Source organism: Carettochelys insculpta, chromosome 7 (genome assembly GCF_033958435.1).
Source record: "Carettochelys insculpta isolate YL-2023 chromosome 7, ASM3395843v1, whole genome shotgun sequence".
NCBI classification, from domain to species: Eukaryota; Metazoa; Chordata; order Testudines; family Carettochelyidae; genus Carettochelys; species Carettochelys insculpta.
Window position 1 is genome coordinate 34,111,939 of NC_134143.1, and position 24,094 is coordinate 34,136,032.

General features: G+C 43.0%; 1 protein-coding gene across 2 annotated transcripts in view; it reads right to left on the reverse strand.

Moving 5' to 3' along the window:
- Positions 1-19,185, reverse strand: part of MICU1 (mitochondrial calcium uptake 1) — a 165,499-nt gene extending 146,314 nt beyond the window's left edge. The window contains exon 1 of one of the 2 annotated variants that reach the window (XM_075000294.1): positions 18,758-19,185. The gene's annotated coding sequence lies outside the window, so the exon portion shown is untranslated. Of the gene's footprint in view, positions 1-18,189; positions 18,321-18,757 lie in introns of those variants that run through there. The other variant, XM_075000295.1, reaches the window with a different exon arrangement.
- Between the last annotated feature and the right edge of the window lie 4,909 nt (positions 19,186-24,094).

The following is a 24,094-nucleotide window of genomic DNA, read 5'->3' on the forward strand; positions in this document are numbered from 1 at the left end:
AAGTATTTTGCTGGATTTCAAAAATATTGCTCTTCAGCACTTGCAAGCCAGACACTACAGGACAGTGCTAGTGCATGGCAGCAAGGAAGTGAAACTGACTAAGGCTATGTCTACACGAGGCAAAGTAAGTTGACCACAAATATGCAATTCTAGCTATGGCAATTGCACAGCTAAAAACCAATGTACCTGCACTTGGCTAACTTGGCTGTAATGGGGAAGATCGATGGGAGAGTTTCTCCCATTGACCTTCCTTACCCCTCACATCTCACAAGGAGTACGAGGGTCAACTGTGACCCCTGAGAGTTGGATTTTGCACATCCATACTAGATCCATGAAATCAAACCCCAGAAGATCCACCCTGAGTGGGTTGATCTTCTGAGGTAATGTAGATACAGCCTTAAAGAGGTAGCACATGGTGGACAAGTGATATTCAGAAGAAAGAAATCAGCATTAATTGTGTAGAAGTAAGATTGTTTTTCTAGGAAATTGAAAGTGTCGTACTCTGCTGGGGTATTTGTTAAAAAAGGTAAAGGAAATCAGTCTGTAAAAAATTATTTTTAAACCTGACTGCATCCCTTCTAACTACTGTAATCTGAGGAACGGTAATTAGGTACACTACTATGAAAATCTTTCTTGATGTGTCTTTCTACACCAGTGGATTTTATGAACCTACACAGATGAGAGAAGCAATGTGCGAACCTTCCAGGGAAAAATTCTACTAGCATTTTAATATGATTTATAGGGAACTCCAGAGACTCAGTCAGTGAGGAAAGAAATGATTAATGAGGTTAGTGAATCACATCATTCTCTTCCTTCAGAGCATGAAATTAAAATTTCTTGATGATGGTAGGGGAAAGAGTAATAAATAGCACAAACTTGTTCAGTGAAAGTCACCATTCAGAAAGCAAGCAGTTGTAACCCACAAGTAAAAACAGGGGAGGTGGGGTTGTATCAGCAGAAAGGGTGCTCCAAAATACTTATGACTAAACACTAACATGACACCACAATACTCAGCAATTCAAGGGGATGTTATGAACCATTAGACTGATATAAAACTTATGGAAAATATACCAGAATTATTTGAACAAAAGAAACTGGACAAATATATTAAAAGTATATAACAGAGAAACGAAAACTGAAGGATAACAGAGGCAATGAACAGGGTCTCACATACCCAGTATGCCTAGTCAAATTGTGGAATGTCCATCACTGGAGATTCTTAAGAGTAGTTTAGACAAACATCTGCCAAGGACTATGTAGCTCATGCCCAGGGAAAATACGGCCCACAGGATGGATCTGACACACCAAGCTGTTGGACCTGGCCGGTGGGAGCCTCTGCCAGCTCCCTGCATGCCTCAGCCCTGCTCAGAACTCTGAGCATCCAGCTGCAGAGCTATGTGTGCATCTGTGAACGCAGAGGCCAGGGGAGACAGAGCTTACACTGTCCCCCCAGCAGCTCCCATTGGCTGGTTTCTGACCAATAAGCACTTCCTGTTTGCAGGACAAGCAGCATATAAAATACACCTCCCATCCTGCGGGCTCCCTAGGTTCAGCTCAGAGCAGCAAACATGGTCCCTGCAGCTACTCTGAGTATGTGCAGGGGAACAGAAGGCAACAACCCTGAGTAAGGTATCTGGTGGGCTGTTGGACACAGTTGTGTGTCTCCTGGCCAAATCTTGGCCCTAGCACTCCAGCCCCACCCATCCAGCCTCTCCCAATCCTCTGCACCTGCTCCTGTAACTATGCCCCTTATAACCCAAACCCTCTGCACCCTCGCTCCTTCTCCCATACTCCTTCCCAGACCTACACCCCCTTCTCCACCCCCCAGGTCACAACCTCCTTCTAGACCTTGCACCCTGATTGCCTATCCCTGGTCACAACCCAAACCCCTGCACCGGATCACAACCCCTTCCTAGATCCTCCACCCCCCTCCTTTACCCCAACTCCATCCCAGATGCTACACCTTCTCCTACACACCAATCCCTTATTCCAAGTTCCCTTCTGCACCCAGCCTCCATCCTAGGCCCCACACCTCCATCATTAATATCATGAAAGAATGTGACCCTTGACCACTTATCAAATTCTTAGAGTGGCTGCTGTCAAATATTATTGCCTACACTGATCTAGATGGTTCTTGGTCATACTATGTGTCCAGTACCAGGCCCCCAATTATAGGAAAGATTTGGACACACTGGAGAGGGTCCAGCGGAGGGCGACCAAAATAATTAGGGGGCTGGAGCATATGACCTATGAAGAAAGGGTGAGGAAACTGGGACTGTTTAGCCTGCAGAAGAGAAGACTGAGGGGGTCTTGATAACAGCCTTCAACTTACTGAAGGGAGGTTGCAAAGAGGCTGGAGAGAGGCTGTTCACAGTGGTCACGGATGACAGAACATGAAACAACAGTCTCAAGTTGCGGTTGGGAAGGTTCAGGTTGAACATTAGGAAAAAAACTTTTTCACTAGGAGGGTGGTGAAGCATTGGAATGGTCTACCCAGGGAAGTAGTGGAGTATCCATCCCTGGAGGTGTTTAAGTCTCGCCTCAGCAAAACCCTGGCTGGGCTGATCTGATGGGTTTGGTCCTGCCTAGGGCAGGGGGCTGGACTTGATGGCTTTTTTAGGTCTCTTCCAGCTCTATTGTTCTATGATTCTATGAGTACAGAGAACTGGACTTGATGATCTCTTGAGGTTCCTTCCAGTTCTATTATTCTATAAAAGACACTTGGTGTCCAGGAAGGGGCTCAGAGTTGGGTTCTAGAAGGGAGCTAGGGTGTGAAAGCAGATTCAGGGCTAGGGCATAGGCTTTGGAAGGGAGTCTGAGAAACAGGATACAGAATGGGGCTCAGGCGAAGGGCATTGCAATGTAGGGGCTGGGAGGGAGTTTGGTTGTAGAAAGGGACTCAGGACTGGGACAGAGGAATGGGGTATGGGATATTTACTTGGGGCAGGTCCCATTTGGCGGCAGGAAATGGTTGCGCTGCATGACTCATGCTGCCCAGTATTTGTGTGCAGAGACTCCTCCCTGCAGTCCCTATTGGCCATAATTCCCAGAGCTCATGGCAACAGGGCTCCAAACACAGGGGGAGGGGAGAGATGGCAGCATGTCAGGTTGCCTCCCCTCCCACCAACACCAGGAAGGGCTGGGCTGGAACATAGGGGCTTTAGGGCTGCAACCCAGGGCTCTTGACTAATCCTTTTCTTAATCTGGTCCTGATTGTGGGGCTGAAAACTCAAAATTTTCATTTGGAAAAAGAACAAAACAAAACCCTGCTTCTTATCACTGCTTATTAAGCAGAACCACAATACAAGTATAAATACTCATGTGTACCCAAATTCTGCTTTGTGCATGTGAGAAGAGATATAAAATCGACTGCTCAATCTCCCCCACCCTCATCCCGAAGAAGGCAGTGTCTGGTTTGGTTCCTTCTCAGCACAAGTCAGAATAACCCCAGGACATTCTTCGATGAACTGAGCAGAAGTGTGCTCCAGAAACAACCTAGGGCTGCCAACTCTCTACCGGCACAAAACCAAACACCTAGCCCCACCCTATTCCTGAGGCCCTGCCCCCCATTCACTACATTCCCACTCCCTCAGTGGCTCACTCTCCCCTACCTCATGTTCTCTGGGCTAGGGCAAAGGGTTGGAATGAGGACTGTACATGGGTGTCCCTGAGGAAAAGAGTGGCAGCAAAGCAAGAATATGCTGATAAACAAATGACTTGGGCAACAGTGCTATAAGGACCAGTTTTGTGGTATTTGGCCACTGACAAGCATTCACAGAAAACTGTTCTCATGTGATGGATGCCACCTGAATAGCGAGAGAAAGAGTCTTCTGGGATGAAATTGGAACAACTAATTGAAATCTTTAAACTAGCAACTTCGGGGAGACAAACTCAATTTTATGCATGGTCTTAGAACAAATATTGATTGAGATAGTTGTGAAGGACATAGAGGCAAATGGTAACTGGAATAAGATACAAAAAGGTAGATTAGGAGAGACCAAAGTGATCTCTCTCTTTAAGATAACTTCTAGACAAAGGAAATGTAGTAAATCTAATCTATAGTAGAGAAGATGTGGATTACTATGAGACTCAAAAGGTGGGAAATGAACTAGTTAAAGAGGGACTACAATGAATCATTTTCAAAAGGTGAATTAGCAGAGTGGAGAGAGATTATTAGTGGAGTTCCTCGAGGATCTATCTTGAGACTAATGGTACCTAACCTTTACATTAGTGATTGTAGCACAAAGTATGAATGTGTGAACTAAAAATCTGCAGATGACACAAAATTGAGAGATACTGCCAATATGGAGAAAATCCAGAATATCAAAACAGGAAGATCTGAGCAACCTTGACAACTGAAGTAAAAGAAACTGGATGAAAATTAATAATGCAAACTCATACACTCAGGTGAACAAAGATTTCTTGCTAAAAAGTGAAGGACATATAATTGGAAGTGGTAGAGAAGGCCAAAGACCTGGTTGTATCGGTCATTTACAGATGACCCATTTCCACCAACACAATGCACATGTGAAAAAGGCAAATGCAATCCTAGGAAGCATCAGATAAGATATCCAGTAGAAATAGGGAAACATTACTTTCATTATGCAAGGTACAGGTGAAACCTCATCTGGAACGCTGTGTGCAAATCTTGTACCCAGTGTTTAGGAAAGACTAATTCAAACTGGAAGAAGTGAAGAGAAGACTTATTAGGATGATTAGAGAAATTGACAACCCACCTTATAAGAGGAGACTTAAGGAGCTTGGCTTGTCTAGTCTAACAAAAATTAACGTGAGAGACATATACTGGCTCTGTACAAATGTATCAGAGGAACAAACACCCATGGAGAGATGGGACTTATTTAAGGAAAGGGCTAAAGATGATGCAATAACTAAAAATAAGTTTAGGCTGAAAATTAGGCAATGATCTCCAAACATCAGAGGAGTGAAATTCTGGAAAAGCACCCCAAGGGGAACAGTGGGAGGGAAAAAACCCAACTTGTTTTTAAACTTACCTTGATAAGTTTATGGAAAGAGATGGTATGATGAGGCTGCCTTGAATGGCATATCGTCCATTCACAAGTACTGTTACAAATTATCTACAGGGCTGGAGATGGGACACTGAAAAGGAAGAGCTCTGAGAGACTACAGACAATTTCAGAATTGACAGGTGTCTTTTCTTATGCTGTGTATTTTTTAATATCTTAGTTTCCTAGTACTGGAAAGTATATATTTTGAAGGCTACCATATATAATTTGGAGAAGCAAACTCAGTTTCTCCCTGTTCAAGTACTATCTACATACAAGTGTCAAAATAAGTGAGGATAGTTGAAGCTCACATCTGCAGATCAGAGGGAAGGCTCACCCAAACCAGAAGTGAAAAATATCCCCCACACACTTGTTCAGTTTGCAAAACCAATTTTCTTTTGTAGTGAATTAATTTTAAAATATTTATTAATTTTCCATAAGATATCGCCATTATAAGCAAGCACTGTGATACACAATGTAATAACACTAAAACTTACACTGCATTTAATGAATTATGTCTTCAATTAGGGTTTGAATTTCTGGCACTCAGTTACAATCAGGTTTAGATTGGATTTTATCAATGTGTGTTTAAAAAGGGAAGAATTAAGTTTCAGTTACTGTGTTTTATTTCAGGCTTTTTTCCCCCTTTGGTCCTTTAAAGCATGGTACAATTGTGCACAACCAAAGAGACTAATCCAGGAAAGCTGAATCCTGTTTGTCACAGCTCAAGATGTTTCCATGTGTTATTATGGAAAAGATATTTAAGGAGAAGAGAGCCATAACTGGCCAGGTGTTGCTTAACTTTCTGGTAATCCTCTTCAGAAGAAAAATCTAGTGCTTGAACGGTGTCTCTGAAGCTGGGTTTTTGCATTTTAGTTCAGATCTCACCCTACTATTTTAGCATATACTCTAAGGCACATGTTCTCAACAGAAGACACAGAATATACCATACAGAGGCAGTTCATCAGCGTCTGCTTTATTATATACCTGACTATACTACTTTCTAGATTGTGCTGATGCACTAGACACGCCAGGCATTTTGCAAGAAAATACAGAATTATTTTTAACTTCTGAGTGACTGTAGGAAAAAAGTGAGTGAGAGACTAACATCAATAGATCGGGTGAGACAGTTCTGGAATTTTTTCCACTTAGCACTGTCAAGGCAAGTTAAAGCTCACATACAATATGCCTAATATTTTTGTGCTGATCTCTTACAAACTGCCAACTAAACAAAAGCATTGTAGGGAGGTGAGGGAAGAAACTGAGTCCGACGAAGCAGAAAGTATGAACCCAAATGTACTTTCTCACTAACCTAAAGTAAAATCTACATGCAGGTTTTGAGAGGAAAAAAAAAAACCTCAACCAACTCTACCAGTAAACTTGATAAGATCGCCTTTTTCTTGGCAGAACAGTTTTATACCTAGGGCAGTGGTGGTCAACCAGAGCCACATGCAGCTCTTTAAGCCGTTGAATGTGGCTCCTCCTCGGAGCTGAGCGCCATCTGCTGCTCTGCACATGCGCCCCAGTGCTTGGTGGGAGAAGTGTGTGGGGGCAGCAGCTCCAGTGAGTCACCAGCATTGAGTTATAGTGGAAGGGAGGGGCAGGGGGTGCCTGATTCTGGGGGAGGGGAAGGGCATTGAGCCACGTACTATATATTTACTTTTATCTATCTATCTACATGGCCCTTTGCACTCTATTCACGTGGCCCTTTGCACTCTATCCATGGCCCTTAATCCCTAACAGGTTGGCCATCCCCAGTAGGGTTTTAGTATTGTAACCAAGCTAATAGTTAGTCTGCCTAGGCAAAGGAGCCTGCTCTAGAGTAGACACTCTCGTGGAAACAAAGCCGGGGCCAGGGCGGGGGGGAAGAGCAGGAAAAGCATAACTCATTCAAATAAATGCTTGTTCTATAAATCATCTCTGCCCACTCACAATAAGACCTGGTCTACACACTTCAAAGGTTTGGTGGTACAGCTATATTTACAAGGAGTACGTGGTGCAGAGAGGGAGGGGAAAAATATCACACTTCTAACCAATATTTCTATACTAAGGTTTTTGCTAGCATAGAAACAATGATAAAAGCAAAAAGGTCTATATAGTTTAAGGAACTGATATAAGTTATACCAGCCAAAAAGAGTGCCATTGCTGGTACAAGCTGCATCTCCACTAGCATCCTGTCTATACTAGAAAGTTGATTGGTCAGCTTTACCAATGCAGCTGCACCCATGAAGCAGAGCCACTCTAAGAAATCTTGGACAATCTGTCTAAGTTAACATAATTGAACCACAAAACCACACACAACAGCAAAAGCTGTGTTGGTGGGATGTCCTCTCCCATAATCACAGGACCAAGCATGATGTAGCACAGGGGTCGGCAAACCCCAGCATGTGTGCTCAACCCCACCCCCTCCTCCCCTGCAGTTCCCAGCCCAGGGCTGCTTGGGTCTTCGCACTCCCTGGCTGTGGTGGCTCCACACTCCCCAGCCACTGTGGCTCTATGGCAGGGGCTGGTGGCAATGGAAGCTCTGCGCTTCCCAGCCGCCGGGGCTCCATTCCTGCCTCTTCCCTACTGCGAGTAAGCAGGATAGCCCAATGCCTCTGCTTCTGCCTCCTTCTGCATTCCTCTCTGCAGCATCCAATCTGGTAAGAGGCAGGTAGGGGTGAGGAGTTGCCCCCCTCCCAGCCTAGAAGGGGAGATGTGGTCCCACTGCATCCACTCTTGGACCTGGGGGAGGGAGAATGAAGAACTCTGGGAGGAACAAAGATGAGGCTGAGGGGCTTGAAAGTGGGGCTGAACTGAGATGGGGCACAAATTAAAGTGAGCTGAATATATGGGGCAGAAGTTGGATGGGCTGAACTAGGTGGTTGCGTTCCGAGCTGATGGTGGGTGAAGGCTGACAGGTGCTCAACTACTGAGAAGGAGGCTAGTAGATGTGGAAGAAGGTCATGCAAAACTGTCGCTTGAAAGGTATCTGTGAAGCTGAGAGTTGGCATTTTAGTTCAGCTCTCATCCTACTATTTTAGCATATACGTTAAAGCACAGTTCTCAACAGAAGACACAGAATATACCATACAGAGGCAGTTCAGAGTCTGCTCTATTACATATGTGGCTATATTACTTTCTAGATTGTGCTGATGCACTAGAAACTGCGGGCATGTTGCAAGAAAAGTACAGAATAGTTCTGTATGACCTTCTTATAAAAAATGAAATCTGAACTAAAATGCAAAAACTCAGTTCAGAGACACCTTTCAAGCAATAGTTTGCACGACCTTCTCATAAATAAATTAGGGAAATACAACCAAATGGGGCTACTATAAACTGGGCGTGTAACAGGTTGCATAAATATTCCCAGAGAGTAGTTATCAATGGATCACCATCATATTGGAATAGCGTAAAAAGTGGAATCAGGTTTGGGACCTGTTCTATTCCATATCTTCATCAATGATTTAGATAATGGCATAGAAAATATGCTGACAAGTTTGCAGATGATATCAAGCTTTGAAGGGTTACCAGTAGTTTGGATGATAGGATTATAATTCAAAATGATGCCAAATGCTTTAGTAAAGTCTAGGTATATCACATTTTCCACTTCTCCCTTCTCCACAAGGCTTACTATCCTTTTAAAGAAAGCTATCAGGTTGGTTTGACATGATTTATTCTTTACAAATCCATGCTGTTACGTATCAACTTTTTATCTTTCAGATGTTTGAAAATGGATTCCTTAATTATCTTCTCTATCATCTTTCCCCGCACAAAAAAGTTAAACTGACTGGTCTGTAGTTTCCTGGGTTGTTCTTATTTCCCTTTTTATAGCTTGTAACTGTATTTGATTTTCCAGTCTGCTGGAATCTCTTCTGTCTTCCATAATTTTTCAGGTGATTGCTAATGGCTCAGATATCTCCTCATTCAGTTCCTTGAGTATTCTTAGAATGCATTTCATCTGGATCTAGCAACTTGAAGACATCTAATTTTTCTAAATAATTTTTACTTTTTATGTTCCTTTCTTCACTTCTGAACCTACCTCATTTTCTCTAGCATTCACTATGCCAGGCACCCAAACACCAAACCAAAACAAAGAAGTCATTACTCACTTCTGCTGTTTCCACATTATCTATTGTTTTTTCCCCCTTCATCAGTAAGGGGATAACCCTGTCCTTGATATACCTCTTGCTTCCTATATATTTGTACAATGTTTTCTTGTTACACCTTACATCCCTGACTAGTTTGAGCTCATTTTGTGCCTTTGCTTTTTTAATTTTGCTCCTGCATTCTTGTGCTGTTTTCATTCATCCTGTGTGCTTTGACTTAGTTTCCACTTTTTGATTTTGAATTCATTCAAAAACTCTAGGTTAAGCCTGGGTGGTTTCTTGATATACTTCCTACCTTTGCTATGCAAAGGAATAATTTGCTCTTGCACCCTTAGTAATGTCTCATTGAAAAACTGCCAACTGTCCTCTAGTGTTTTTCCTCTTTTACCTGCTTCCCATGATACCTTACCTACCAACTCCCTGTGTTTGCTAAAGTCTGCCTCCTCAAAACCCATTGACTTTATTTTGGTATTCTCCCTCCTACCATTCCTTAGAAACACAAATCCTACCATTTCATGATCACTTTCATCCAAGCAGCCTTACACTTTCAAATTCTCAACTAGTTCTTTTCTATTATTAAAAATCAAATCTAGAACAGCCCCTACCCTTGTAGCCTTCTCCACCTTCTGAAATAAAAAAACACCTCTGATACATTCCAAGACCTGGTTGGATAATCTGTGCCCTACTGTGTTATTTTCCCAACAGATGTCTGGACAAAGGCAGCTTCTCTGCCCTGGGTGTTAAGATCTTCCCATTAGACTCTGACAATGGCTCATATCCCCCTGTCTGATCTGACTTGTTTTTTCCTCTTTTGATACCTACTATTGATAATGGGCCATTTCCACCTTGCTGAATAGACCTCGTCAGCTCTGGCCCTCCCTTTTTCTGGGACCCCACTCTTTAAATACCCCTCTGGAATCAACCCCCCCACCCACTCATGCATCTGATGAAGTGGGTCTTTGCCCACGAAAGCTTATGCTCCAAAATATCTGTTAGTCTATAAGGTGCCACAAGACTTCTTGTTGTTCTCAAAGCTACAGACTAACATGGCTACCTCTCTGGTAGATGTCTGGATAGTCCAAGTCCCCATTCATCACCAAGTCCTGTGCTTTGGATGATTTTGTTAAGTTGCTCCAGAAAAAGCTTCATCCACCTCTTCCTCCCAATGAGGTGGTCTGTAGTAAACCCCTACCTCAACATCAGCCTTGTGTTTTACCCGTTTTAACCTTATCCAGAGATTCTCAATAAATCTGCCTCCTATGTTCAGCTCAACTTCAATACAAGTGTATACATTTTTTATATAAGGCAATACCTCATCCCTTTTTTCCCCTGCCTGTCCTTCCTGAGAAAGCTGTACCAACCTACACCAATATTCCAGTCATGTATATTACCTCACCATGACAACTATGAAAGAGTTTACTATTATTTCAATTTCTTCCTGCGTACCTCCCAAACTTGTCATATTAGTATATAGACTGTTAAAATACTGATCTGATTTTGTCCCCCAGTTCTCTTTCGTCTTCCCTTTATCACTGCTATTTCAGCCCATGTTCTCCCCAGTTTTTGATCTGTCTCCATATTTTTCACTCAGCTGTGGACTTTGGTCACCTTCCTCCATCAAACCTACTTTAAACCCTTCCCCACTGGGTTACCTAATCTGTGTCCCAATATTCTGGCTCCCCTTCGACAATATGTGGACCCCTGCTCTGCTCAGCAGTCCAATGCTCTTGGAACTGTCTGTGGGCATGGATGTTCCTCAGCCCAGTCACCTCCTCCTGTAGCGCTATCCACACCAGCACTTGTGTCAGCATAATGTATGTCACTTAGGGGTGTGGGTTTTTCTCATTCCCCAAGTTATACTGACAAAATTGCTAGTGTAGACAAACTGGAAGGGACTGGCAGCATGCTTACACTGGTATAAGTACCTTGACAAATCCCTTCTAACGTGAACAAGCCTACAGTATTTTTGTTGTTTTGAGTTAACATCACAGAATCCCTTTATGAAAAAGGTATACTGAGACTGAAAGAATGTATTTCTCCATTCCAAAATTTAAACAAAGTTTTCCCACCAAGTGCATAACACATAGATTCCAAAGCCTAGAAGGGATCAACGTGATTATTTAGCCCAGTGGTTCCCAACCTTTCCAGTAACACAGCACATGTCAATGAGACAAACAATTCCATGGCACACCCACTTTTTCTGGCTGAATCGATTGCTCATAAACGTCAAAGCTTTTGCAAAGCCTCGGTGAGGGGAAATTGACCAAACCTGCACCAGCTGGGAATCAGGGCCATGCTGCTTGAACCCCCAGCTGGCCCAAGGTATGTCAATTTCCCCTCCCACCAGCTGTTTGCAGAGCCAGGTATGTGCCTGGGGGCAGAGAGGGAGACACTGACAAACATGTGCCAGCTAGGGGCTCAAGCAGCAAGGCTGCCCGATTCCCAGCTGGTGAGTGGTTGGTCATTTTCCCCTCACAGAGGTTTTGCAAAGCAGCTGCAGGAGGGATGACTCTCCACCAGACAGGACTCACGCAGCCTTGCAGCTTGAGCTCCCAGCTGGCATGGAGTCACCTAAGTGTGCCATGAAATTTCATCAATTCTCCCCGTCCTTGTCACTACAAAGAGCAGTGGGGAGGGGAAATGGATGAAATTTCCACAGCATACTTAGACATTTCTCACAGCACACTGGTCCAAAACCATTGATTTAGATTGACCTCCTGTATGACTCATGCATCAGAACTTCTAAATAATTCCTTGAGCAGATCCTCTAAAAAAAAGATTGAATTTTGTGTAAAAGTCATCAGTGATGGAGAGCTCATCACAACTCTGCATAAAGTGCTCTAATGGCTAGTTACCTCCTCACTGTCAAAAATGTATGCCTTATTTCCTGACAGAATTTATCTAGCTTCAGCTAACAGCCAGTGGATCATATTATAATAGGGGTGAATGACACTTTTTGATGGGGGGGCCAGTCCAAGAATTTGTGATGTGGTCAAGGGCTGCACTTTTTTATAATATTAATGGCGGGGTTGCCACGCCAAGGATAGAAGTTGGATGCAGAAAGGAGTTCAGGGTAGGAATCTGGCATGCAGGGGTAGGTGTAGGGTCTGGAAGTTGACACTGAGCTGAATAACCACCCCAATTTTTTTTTTAAATCACTGCTTCCCAAGATAGAGTCCACCGACCTGTAAGTATGACCTACGTTCGTTATTAGATATTTACATTTAGCTGTATAAAAAAAACAAACAAACACACATTATTTCCTTATCCCTTGTTTACCAAGAAAATAAGTCACTCTCAATCAGTGATCAGTCCCTCTTCATTATTCACCTCCCCCATTCTTCAGTCATCTGCTAGCTTCATCAGTGATGATTTCAGATTCTCTTTCAGGTCACTAACCCTCTTCGCTTCCCGAACACGAATACAAACATGAATACATACTAAAATAAACAAAACAAAGGACCAAGACCTCATCCTTGTAGAACACCATTAGAAACATACCCAAGGAGGGCTCCCTACTTATAATTGTATTTTCAGACCTAATACTTGGCACGTTTTCTATCTTAATATTACATCACTCTAAGTTTTTAACCAAAATGTCATATGGTGCTATGTCAAACAGTATACAGAAGAGAAAACCCTTGATCAAATTAAACCTACCACCCAATGAATGTGTTTTATGAAACAAATTGTTTTATTAAAATACAGCTATCACAAGCTGTGAGGGATAAAAAAAAATTATATTTCACTTGACAGGCTTAGATTTTGTTTTTATTGATTCTTATGACTGTAAATAAGATGACTGCATACTTACAAGTCTTGTCTCCAAGCATTTTCTTATTCTTCCCACTACAGAGTTTTATGTTACCTGCTCCTTTTCAAAAGGCAAGTCTGAATGCATGCTGGGTGTATGACACCTCAAAAGCAAAACAGTCACATTAAACTATTAAAAAAACCCCAACATACTACAGTGGATAATAGAAGTTTCAACATTTTGTGGGAGAAAACAAATTGTGTCAGTGACCATCTCAACAGTACAGCTATCAGTTGCTGTAAAACAATTGTTATATGAATGTGTAGCAAGATCTGAAAAGCAGTATAAAAAATTTAAAAACTGAACCACTTTTCAATATTAGAACATTGTTTATAGTCTTAGAGGGGATATACTGCCTAGTAAAATAAAATAGTTGATTACATTCATTAACTTTTACCTTCCCAAGTCTTTAAAGTATGGTTCTACTCTGAACTATATAAAAATTAGGGCTGTCAAATGATTTAAATAATTAATCACGATTAGTTGCACAATTAAAAAATTAAATCGCTGTTAATCACACAATTAGTCACAGGGTTGCAAGGGTTCACCCTGCCCCAGCCGGGGTCCCCACTGCTCCAAGGCTGCTAGTGGGGCTCCGTGCCCCAGCCAGCTACCAACCTGTGGGGCTACCAGGGTTCTGACCCCACCCCCCTTTGAAACTCAGGGGCAGTAATTGCTTTTTTTCTAGGGCTGTCAATTAACAGTTAATATCTGGGATTAAGACATTAATTTTTTTAATGTGTTAAATCTGTCCTGGGTTAATCACAGACATTGACAGCCCTAATAAAATTAACTTCTTACCCATCAGATCTGCTTCCTATGAATATACAACACCCTATATGCCTGCTTTACAGAACAGTTATCTGTTGCTGCAACTATCCTCGCAAGAGCCAACACAAGTATGAGACTGAGCTGCATTCTATTTCTTCTTGTTCATCAACCAAAGTGTCCGCCATGTCACATAGCACATTTATTATGGTGAACAACTTCAATGAAAAAAACCTATGGAGTTACACAACTGTCTGACACCACCATTTACCATAAACTTCACTCCAGCCAATAATGTGCATGAACTAAATATCCATTTTCACATCTTAAAACAGCCAGCTCTATACACTCAGCCTCTCAAAGCCTTTTTATTTGTATACTGGGTACTTAAAATGTAGAGGCTTTGACGACAGATTAAAAATTATGATTAAAATATTTAAATCAATTTCAAATGTCATTTTTAAACAATCCTTCAAGTTGCCAAAATGAATTTTTGTTTGTGTCTTAAGTTCTCAAGCTGTTCACAGAAGTTCAATTTTACAGATTTTTTTCTAACAAATTGTCACACTTAAAATGTCCATCTGTGCTGAAAATTACAGGTCCAGACATTCATTAACATCTTAGAGACAATACAAACACAAAACTGATAAGCAAATAGCCTGGTCTTTATGCAACCAATACAGTCTTTTAATATGTCAAATTTCAACATGTCAAGAAAGCTTAAAGACTCCAGTTAGGATATATTCCTTCTAGGTTTGCAGTTGAAAAATCAATGGGACGCATAAGATGTGTTGAAAAAGCCCTAATATTAGGAAGAGAGAGGTAGCTGTGTTAGCCTGTACTCCAACAAAACAAAATAGCAGTCACGTAGCACTTTAAAGTCCAACAAAATTATTTGTTCAGTGATGAGCTTTCACGGGACAGACCCACTTGGGTTTTTTGTTAGTTTCTAAAGTTCTACATTTCTGCTGTTTTGGTTTTTTTTCCCCCCCTAATCTTAGGGGTTTAACTGTTTTTGAAGATTTTTGGCTTGCATGTACAAAAAAAAAAAAAAAAAGTTAACAACAATTTTGTTGCAAGTTTAACTAACCTGTTACTAACAATTTTATTTTGAAGTACTAAAGACTCTGTTACTAAGAAGTCCTAAATAAAAATACAGTCATAGAACCCATTGAGGCAAACATAAACATTAGTAATTCCACTGAAATAAATGGAACTACAGGTTGCACCTTCCAAAACCAGGGTTCTCTGGTCCAGCAATATCTGTGGTTGGGCAGGACCACAGATGTTCCTGGATCAGACAGCCCTGGGTGGGAGGCCAGTGGATGGAGGGCCAGAGTTTGGAAGTTCTGCCAAGCAGAAGCCCAGTGAGAGGGGGGCCAACAGCCCTGCACAGTGACCTGGGGTCTTGTGTCATCAGGGCTGGAGGCACTCTGACCAGCGTCCAGGGGGCTGGTGGCAGTCCAGCCAGGGACCAGACCTAGCATCCATGGGGCCGAGGCCAGCAGCCAGGAATAGCATCAGCCCAGCAGGGGCTAGGGCCAGTAACTGTCTGGCCAAGGCCAGCAGTAGGGGGGCTGTGGGTATTAGAGGTAGAAATGATCAGAAGTAGGGGGTCCAGCATGGGTGGAAGTGGAGCCAAAGGAAGGAACCCACCCCTGACCTTGCAAATTCCCTCATTCAGGACCAGTCAGGCCCCAAGGGAGCTGGACCACGGAGATGCAACCTGCAGTCACACAGGTAAAGCCACATGGCTGCTTAAGTGTTTGCAGGATCAAGAACTAAATTTTCTATATTATAATTCATACCTATCAAAGTTTCACAAAATTGGTCATAGTCATAAAAATAAGACAATATGAATTTTTAATTAAAGGTACAATTTGTATTTTAATCTGAATTTTTTTGCATTTTTTAAAACAAACAAACAATCTACTTCAAATCACAACTTAATGACTGATTTTTAAAGCACTTCACCCTGACTGAGACAAATACACTGGAAACCCACATCATTTTTACAAAGCCACTTTTTAGTTTTAAGTGCATATATTTAGTCTGTATGCTGAAGAGAGCATTTCAGTGGGCATCAAGTCTTAATGTCAGTTGCAACTCCACATCAACTTTATACCATAAATCAGGGTTGGGAAACCTTGTTGAATGCCATGGTCAGGGACCACACACCAGTGAGAAGCAAAATAAACAAACAAAACCCCAAAATAACCACCATGCACACCCCTCCCTGACTTGGCTCCCAACAACAAAAATAAATAAAATTAAGCTGAAAAAAAAAAAAAAGAATACTTCATTGACTTGGCTCCACACAAGCAAAAACAAAAACTACACTGACCAACCTTATGCTCCAGCCAGAGGGCGTGAGATGCCAAGGCTTACCACAAGTAGGACTCGGTTAAGCCAGGGGCCAAATCCAGTCCACAAGTTCCCCACTCCTCTTATAAATAGATCAATGGCATTAGCTACTTCAATAAGCTGGGTTTCCAAGCAGCAAGAAAACAAGAACCTAGTTTTATTCCTAAATAAAGCATAAAGTACCCAACACGAAGCAAGCATAACATATCATCTTAACTATATTAAGGAAAACAGATGTGTTACAGTTGTTCCCGGTCAATGCTGAGGTACCACCACCAAAATGATTATGTAATGCAACTGTATTTAGTGGTGGTACTGTGAACTGTAACCTCTTTGGAACAGAGTGGTATAGTCTATTTGTATATAGCAACTAGAAAAATATAATCCAATTCTGATTAAGACCATACACAGAAACCCCCACTATAATAATGCTGAAAAGCTACCCCAATATAAAAGGCAAAGGCTGTGTCTACACTAGCTCCCTACTTCGAAGGGATCGTGGTAAGTAAGGTGTCGGGAGATTATTAATGGAGTACTGCTCTGCACATGCAGCACTTCATTAAGCTAATTCTCCCCCGCAGCAGCTTCGAAGTGCTAGACTTCGAAGTGCCAGCTCGCATGTAGCCATGGCTAACCTGCCGGTACTTCAAAGTCCCTGGGCAACTTCAAAGTCCCTTTACTCCTCAAAAGTAAAGGGAGTAAAGGGACTTTGAAGTTACCCAGGCACTTTGAAGTACCGGCGGGTTAGCCACGGCTACACGGGAGCTGGCACTTTGAAGTTTAACACTTCGAAGCTGCCGCGGGGGAGAATTAGCTTAATGAACTGCTGCATGTGCAGAGCAGCACTCCATTAATAATCTCCCGACACCTTACTTACCACGATCCCTTCGAAGTAGGGAGCTAGTGTAGACAAGCCCAAAATGTATGTCACGAAATAACTTGTGAGGAAAGGAAATGCAACCAAACAAAGGTTATTGAATACAAGTTTTAGCCATGTTCCTTAAAAGGGAATTAATACTACGTTGGCAATACTAGGGACTGAAGCGGATCATGGACAGAGACATAAGCTTTTCCAACCCATGTGCACTTTTCACAAAAGGACCATCTTCAGGTTCTGTCACTCCTGCTTTCTAATAATCAGTATGGTTATGATGCAGAACTTCCATTACCAGTTGATCTGACATAGAAAACTGAGTAACCAAATGACGACAACTTCTGATCACTTGCAATCTTGACTGAACATGAACTGATTAACCTGCTTCCATTACAGTAATTTTTGAAGATAATATTGTTATTGTATTTTACCTGGTCAGCCAACTAGTGCGCCAGGCAGGGGGACTGTCACAGTGCCCTGGGATCACCCAGGTGACTATGCCATCTCAACTGATCCCTCATCTACTTTCTCAGCCTCTCCTTCAAGCATGGCCCTCACAGCCTGGCCACCATGTGGTGGGTGGGGAGGGGCGGGGGCTGGCATCAGTGCTGAAAAAAATCTCAGCCTCTCCTGCTATTTCCTGTGCTGGGGCTATTTTTTTCATGGCTAGATGTGATTGCCCACTGATCATAAAGAAATGAATGAGAAATGGGACCAGGTGCCCACTTTAATTTCCCAGACTTTCTAGTGCCAAATTCAAATTTGCAGGCTCTCTGTTTCCTACTTCCTGAAAACGTGGAGAGCAGCTGAGATGGAAGAAGCCAAAGCGGACAACCATGGGGCATTGTGGAACACATATGGGACACCTCCGGAGGCCAATAAAGTCAATTTAATTGCTGTTTCCACACTAGCATTAATCTGACCTTTTAAATTCGAACCTGGCACTACACCTATTCGCATGATGGGTGTAATAATATCAATCTTAGCGCTCCCTAAAATCGACCTAACAGCTTGCACAGTGTAGACAGTGACATCATAAAATTGAGTTAACTGCCTTAAAATCGACCTCCTCATGCAGTGTAGAAGTAGCTGTAGACAACTTGGTGCCTCCCCTGATGAGCAAAGGTTTCCCAAGCAACATAGGGAAACTGACAGAAGCCTTGTTAGTTTCCCTTGCCACTGACAGGGTCCTTTAAGAGGAGCAGCAAACCTGACCAGTGCATCTGACCAAGCGGGTCTTTGCCCACGAAAGCTTACGCTCCAAAAGATCTGTTAGTCTATGGGGTGTCACAGGACTTGTTGCTTTTGCAGACGCAGACTAACGCGGCTACCCCGATGCTGGTGACTTGTTTCTTGGCAAGGCCCAGCCGCGGAGTTCACCCCCAACTAGGAGGCGGCGCTCTTCGCCCGCTTCCCAGCATCTGGGCTGGGAGGGGGGCTGAACTAGTGTCCTCCTCCCCAGCAGTGGGGTAATCAGCCCCCCAGGCCAGGCCAGGTCCCGCATTTAGCTCCGTCATTCACTCCTACGGACAGGACACGGCTGGCCCCCGGCATCCCAGTGCTCCTCGGGGCGGCCCCAGCCGCTGACGCCGTGCCCCGGAGGCACAGCCTCCCCGCCCGCACAGCTCCGCACGCCTGCAGCCCCAGTGCTGGCACAGCCCGACTGCCCCCGCAAAGCCGGCTCGCAGCCGCGGCGGCCGGAGCAGCAGAGGGTCCCGACTCCGCCCCGCCGCCGAGAGTCACCGCTCCCCCGCGGACAGCCCGCGCCTCAGAATGCGCCGCGCCGGCCCCCGCCTAAGCAGCTGGGCGCGAGACCCGCCGTTACCTTCTGTGCAGGGCTCAGCCGCGCCAGCGCCACAGCCCTCTACCCCAGCAACCAACTCCGCCTTCCCGACCACTGAGAACTCGGCAGCGGCGCCCAGAAAGGCCCCGCCCTGCCTCGCCACTCTTCCGTAGACAGAGGTATGCTGGGAAGGTGGCGGGACGGAGCACTCCCTCGCTGTGACGTGAGCCTGGGGGTTTTCCAGTCAGGCCTTTGTCGGGGGCTCCGGCAGGCGTCAGGACAGCTCCATTTGCTCCCCAGCGCCCACATGCGGTGGCGCCCAGCCCAGCCCAGGCGACTGGAGAGCCGCGCCAATGTGCATGTTCCTTGGCTGCCCGGCGCCCCGGCCTGGGGCTGCGGGCAGAGGCGATCGTACCGCACAGCTCTGCAGTTCATCATCTCCCTGCCCGGAAAGAGCCTGCTTAATTTCAAAGCAACAAGAAGTCCTGGCGCACCTTAGAGACTAACCGATAGTCATTATGCCCCTCCAGTATGACTGTGAACCATTAATAACCGATAGTAAAGATGCATCTGACCAAGCGGCTCTTTGCCCACAAAAGCTTAGGCTCCAAGATATCTATTAGTCTATAAAATGCCACAAAACTTCTTGTTTTTGCAGATACGGACTAACATGGCTACTCCTCTGATACTTCCTTAACTTAAGGCACCTTAAAATAGTCAGCCTCAGAAAAATCAGTAAAACATAGTTGCAGGTACTACATCAGCCTCTGAGCTTTGCAACTAGTTTCTGTGCCTTTGTGACCACATTTTCCTCTTTCTTAAATTTTATCCTCTTACAGCATGAGAGGCTCACAAATGTACCCAGGAGAACTAAGGTTTCCTTCAGTCCTGCACTTTGGCTGCATGTGTAGATTCCTGAGCCCATGCAGAGCTCCTGGCAAGATCGGGCTCTGACTGACCATATACAAAGTGTGTTAGAGCTTTGTTTGAATTTCTAAAATTTACTGTGTTCTTTCTTCACATTTTGAAAGTCAAGTGTTTCTTTAAAAGCCAGGTGAATTACAGACATTGAAAATGACTATTCACAAGGTACTGTCAAAATATACAGTAAACAAACAAAGAAGAAAGGGGGGGAAATAAGAGAGGGCAGAATGCCAACTGCCCTCAAAGAACCAAGTGTAGGGAGCTGTCCCTTCAACATAAGCAAACCACCTCAGTGGGTTGTGAATGAAAAGCTCTACCACTGACTCAGCACTATGCACTCTACCACTGATGGCAGTGAAACTGTGGTGCTCACCAATCTGTTTTTCACACCATTGAGCAACATACACTTTACTGATATAGGTAGTAGTGTAGACATGAACTAGGAGCCTTAAATGACAGTCACCTGCCCTACTCACGACTCACTCAGTCCTTGGAAACAGAATGCAAATAGAGGCTAGAACCTTAATGGGACGATCTCTTCTTAATCAAAATAGAATAGGACTTTTACGCTCTGATGCTGCTATGCCAGCCCATTGCTCATCTTTATGTCACTGCTTTTCCTCATGCAATTTGTTTGCTTTCTCATCAATATGCACAAAATAAAATAATCTGTCTAATATATAATATATGATGAAAACGGAAAACTAGTTGATTTCAAGTACAGTTGCATACCTCTCAACAGACTTGTTTTATCTTAAGAGTATAGTATATCTCAAAGCTGCACGCCACACTCAATCCTGTGCTCACTGACATCAGTGCCAAAACTCCCATTGCCTTCAGTGGAGGGACTGAAAGAGTACGAAATTTGGAACCCCATTCATTATACCCCTTCAGCATGACTGTGTGCCATTAATAACTACTCCCTGGGAACTATTATCCAATCAGTTATGCACCTACCATATGTTAGCCCCATCTAGTCTGTATTTCTATAGTTTATTGGTGAGAAGGTCATGCAAGACTACATCAAATGCTTTACTAAAGTCTAGGTACACCACAACTATTGCTCCCTCCTTATTCACATGGCTTGTTACCGTGTCAAAAAGACAGAAGGCTGGGTTGACATGATTTGTCCTTTATAAGTTGTTACATGCTGAGGACCAACTTGTCAAATAGCAGTACAGCAGAAAAGGACTTGGGGATTACAATGGATGAAAGGCTGGATATGAGTCAACAGTGTGCCCTTGTAACCAAGAAGTGTAGTGGTGTATAGGGATGCGTTAGGAGGAGCATTTCCAGCAGATCTAGCAAAGTTATTATTCCCCTCTATTCAACACTGGTGAGGCCACATCTGGAGTATTGCATCCAGTTCTGGGCCCCCCATTATAGAAAGGATGTGGATGCATTGGAGCGGGTCCAGCACAGGACAATGAAAATGGTTGGGGGACTGGAGCACATGACCTCTGAGGAGAGGCTGAGGGTTCTGGTCTGATTTAGTTTGCAAAAGGGAGAGTGAGGGGCGATTTGATAGCCTCCTTCAACTTGCTGGAGGGGGACTCAAAAGAGTATGGAGGGAGGCTGTTCTCAGTAGTGATGGATGGCAGAACGAGGAGTAATGGTCTGAAATTACAGAGCAGGAGTTGTAGGTTGGATATTAGGTAAAACTGTTTCACCAGGAGAGTGGTGAAGCACTGGAATGCTTTAGCTAAGGAGGTGGTGGAATCTCCATACCTAGAGGTTCTTTAAAGTCCTACGTGGAATGATTTAGTTGGGGTTGATTCTGCTTTAGGCAGGATCTGGACTCAGTGACCTCTTGAAGTCTCTTCCAGCTCTAAGAGTATAGGATTCTATGATTCTATGAAATCCATGGTAACTGTTACTAATCAGCTTATTATCTTCTAGACGTTTGCAGGTGGGTTCTTTAATTATATTCTTCATGCTATAATAGTATTGGAGTTCAGGGTCTGGACCACTTACCAAAATTGGAGTGGCCCCTATTAAAAATTATTTCCCACCCCTGGATAAGAAGTATACCTTGCTTGTAGGCATGCTTAACTTCTAAGAGCCTGGCATCCCAAAATCCAGGGTTCACTTTTGTAGAAGGAACACTAACTGTACAGAAGTTAAGCTGACTGGTCTGTAATTCTCTTGGTTGTTCTCCTTTCCCTTTCTAGAGATGGTTACTATATTTGCCCTTTTCCAGCCTTTTGGAATTTCTCCTGTCTTCAATGACTTTTCAAAGATAATAACTAATGGCTCAGATATCTCCTCAATCAGCTTCTTGAATATTCTTAGAATGTGTTTCATCGGGCCCTGGTGACTTGAAGACCTTTAATTTTTCTAAGTAATTTTTAATTTGTTTCCTATTTTAACTTCTTATTTTCACCAGCATTCACTATCTCAGGCTTTTGTGACATTTGCAGTGAAAAGTGAAGCAATGAAGTACCTCTGCCATTTTCACATTATCTATTATTGTTTTTCCCCTCTTTACCGAATTTAATGGACCTTACCCTATCTTTAGTCTTCCTCTTATTTCTAATATATTTGTAGAATGTTTTCGTGCTACTCTGTATGTCTAGCTAGTTTGAGCTCATTTGTGCCTTTGCCTTTCTAATTTTGCTCCTACATACGTTACTTGTTTGTATTCATCTTTTGCAATTTGACCTATTTTCCACATTTTGTAGAACTCCTTTTTTATTTTTAGATCATTCAAAAGTTCCTGTTTAAGACAGAATAGTCTCTTGCCATATGTCCTACCTTTCACATGCAAAGGCACAGTTTGCCATTGCACCTTTAATAATGTCTCTTTGAAAAACTGCCAACTGTCCTCTAGTGTTTTTCCTCTTACACTTGCTTCCCATGGGACCTTAGCTACCAACTCTCCGAGTTTGATAAAGTCTGCCTCCTTGAAATCCATTGTCTTTACTTTACTGTTCTCCCTGCTACCATTTCTTAGATCGTGCACCCTGTCATGTCATGGTCACTCTCACCCAACCTGCCCTCCACTTTCAAATTCTCAGCTGGTTTCTCCCTATTTGTTAAAAATCAGATCTAGCACAGCCTCTATCCAAGTAGCTTTTGTCACCTACTGAAATAAAAAATTGGCTCAAATGCATTCCAAGATTTTGTTGGCTAATCTGTGCCCCGCTGTATTACTTTCCCAACATTTGTCTGGATAGTTGAAGTACCCCATCATCACCAACTCCTATGGTTTGGATGATTTTGTTAGTTGCTCAAAAAAAAAGCCTCATCCACCTCTTCTTCTTAATGAGGTGGTATGTAGTAGATCACTACTAGGACATCACCTTTGTCATTTGCCAGCTAAATATTTTATTTAGCTGTGTCTTCTAAAACTGCCTCTTGTCAAAGTGATATATTTTGGGCAACTCTAAAAGTTTCCAGTTTTGATAGAAGGTAGCTTTTGTGGTGGGAAAATCTTTATTTATACATTCAGTGCTGTATAAAAGTGGTTAGTTCAAATGGTGATTAAAGGGCTAAGTGTCTCTGGTGGCTCACTCGGATTTTGTTCCTCCTTGTAGTCCCTTAGGTGGATGCATTCTTCTGTGGGTTCTCTCCTAGCTTAGTCTTTAGAAATCATCAAAGAAGGTGCTCTTATCATTATTCTTTGATTTTATTTGTCCTCTGCTCTGCCATTCTAAGCTTATCTTTTCTTCACATTGCTTTTGACATGCCTTGCTGATGGAAAGCAGGTTATCAACCCATTTTCTCAGCTCCATTTTTAATACCTATATAAATGTTTCATTTTTGAAACGTATTATGTATATCTCAACTCTTTGTGTCTTCAGAGGTCCTTTCACCAGTATCATCAGCTATATTTTCTCTTCAGTTACCTAAGCTACTACAGGTGTTGGAAGAATCCTATACAATTTGTTTGCCATTTTTGTACCAAACTGTACATCAGGGAGCAGTGGAGAATGTAAGTGCTTTGTGCATGTTTTCTAATCAGAACATAAATTTTATAGAATAGAATTTGCTTTTATTTCAACTACCATTTACACTAGATGGATTTCTGAGTTTGTAAAATATACTGGTTTAGTTGCTGCTCTGGTATAAAGCAGCCATACTCAGAAATTCAGCTTTGACCATTAGAATCTGATACTAACTGACTTTTTGTGTAAGGACACTGGGATTCTCCCCAGTTATATCAGAAAAAGGCCATGGAATTTTTCCCTTTCTCCTACACAAGGATCCGACTGGCAGAAGGGACTGTGATTTAATATCAGGCTGAAGAATTAGCACCTCAAAAAAGGGGCCTGAACAATTGCATGGGAACTCAGTACTTTACTGTCAGCAATGAATACAAATCCAAACCATGACAGTTGTGTAATGGTTAGGATGGCTGCCTCTTACTGAGCTAACTGTGGTTGAAGTCCTAGCCAGAAATAAAGCTCAGATATGAAGAAGGAGATTAGGTACCATGGTGATGGTTGTGATACA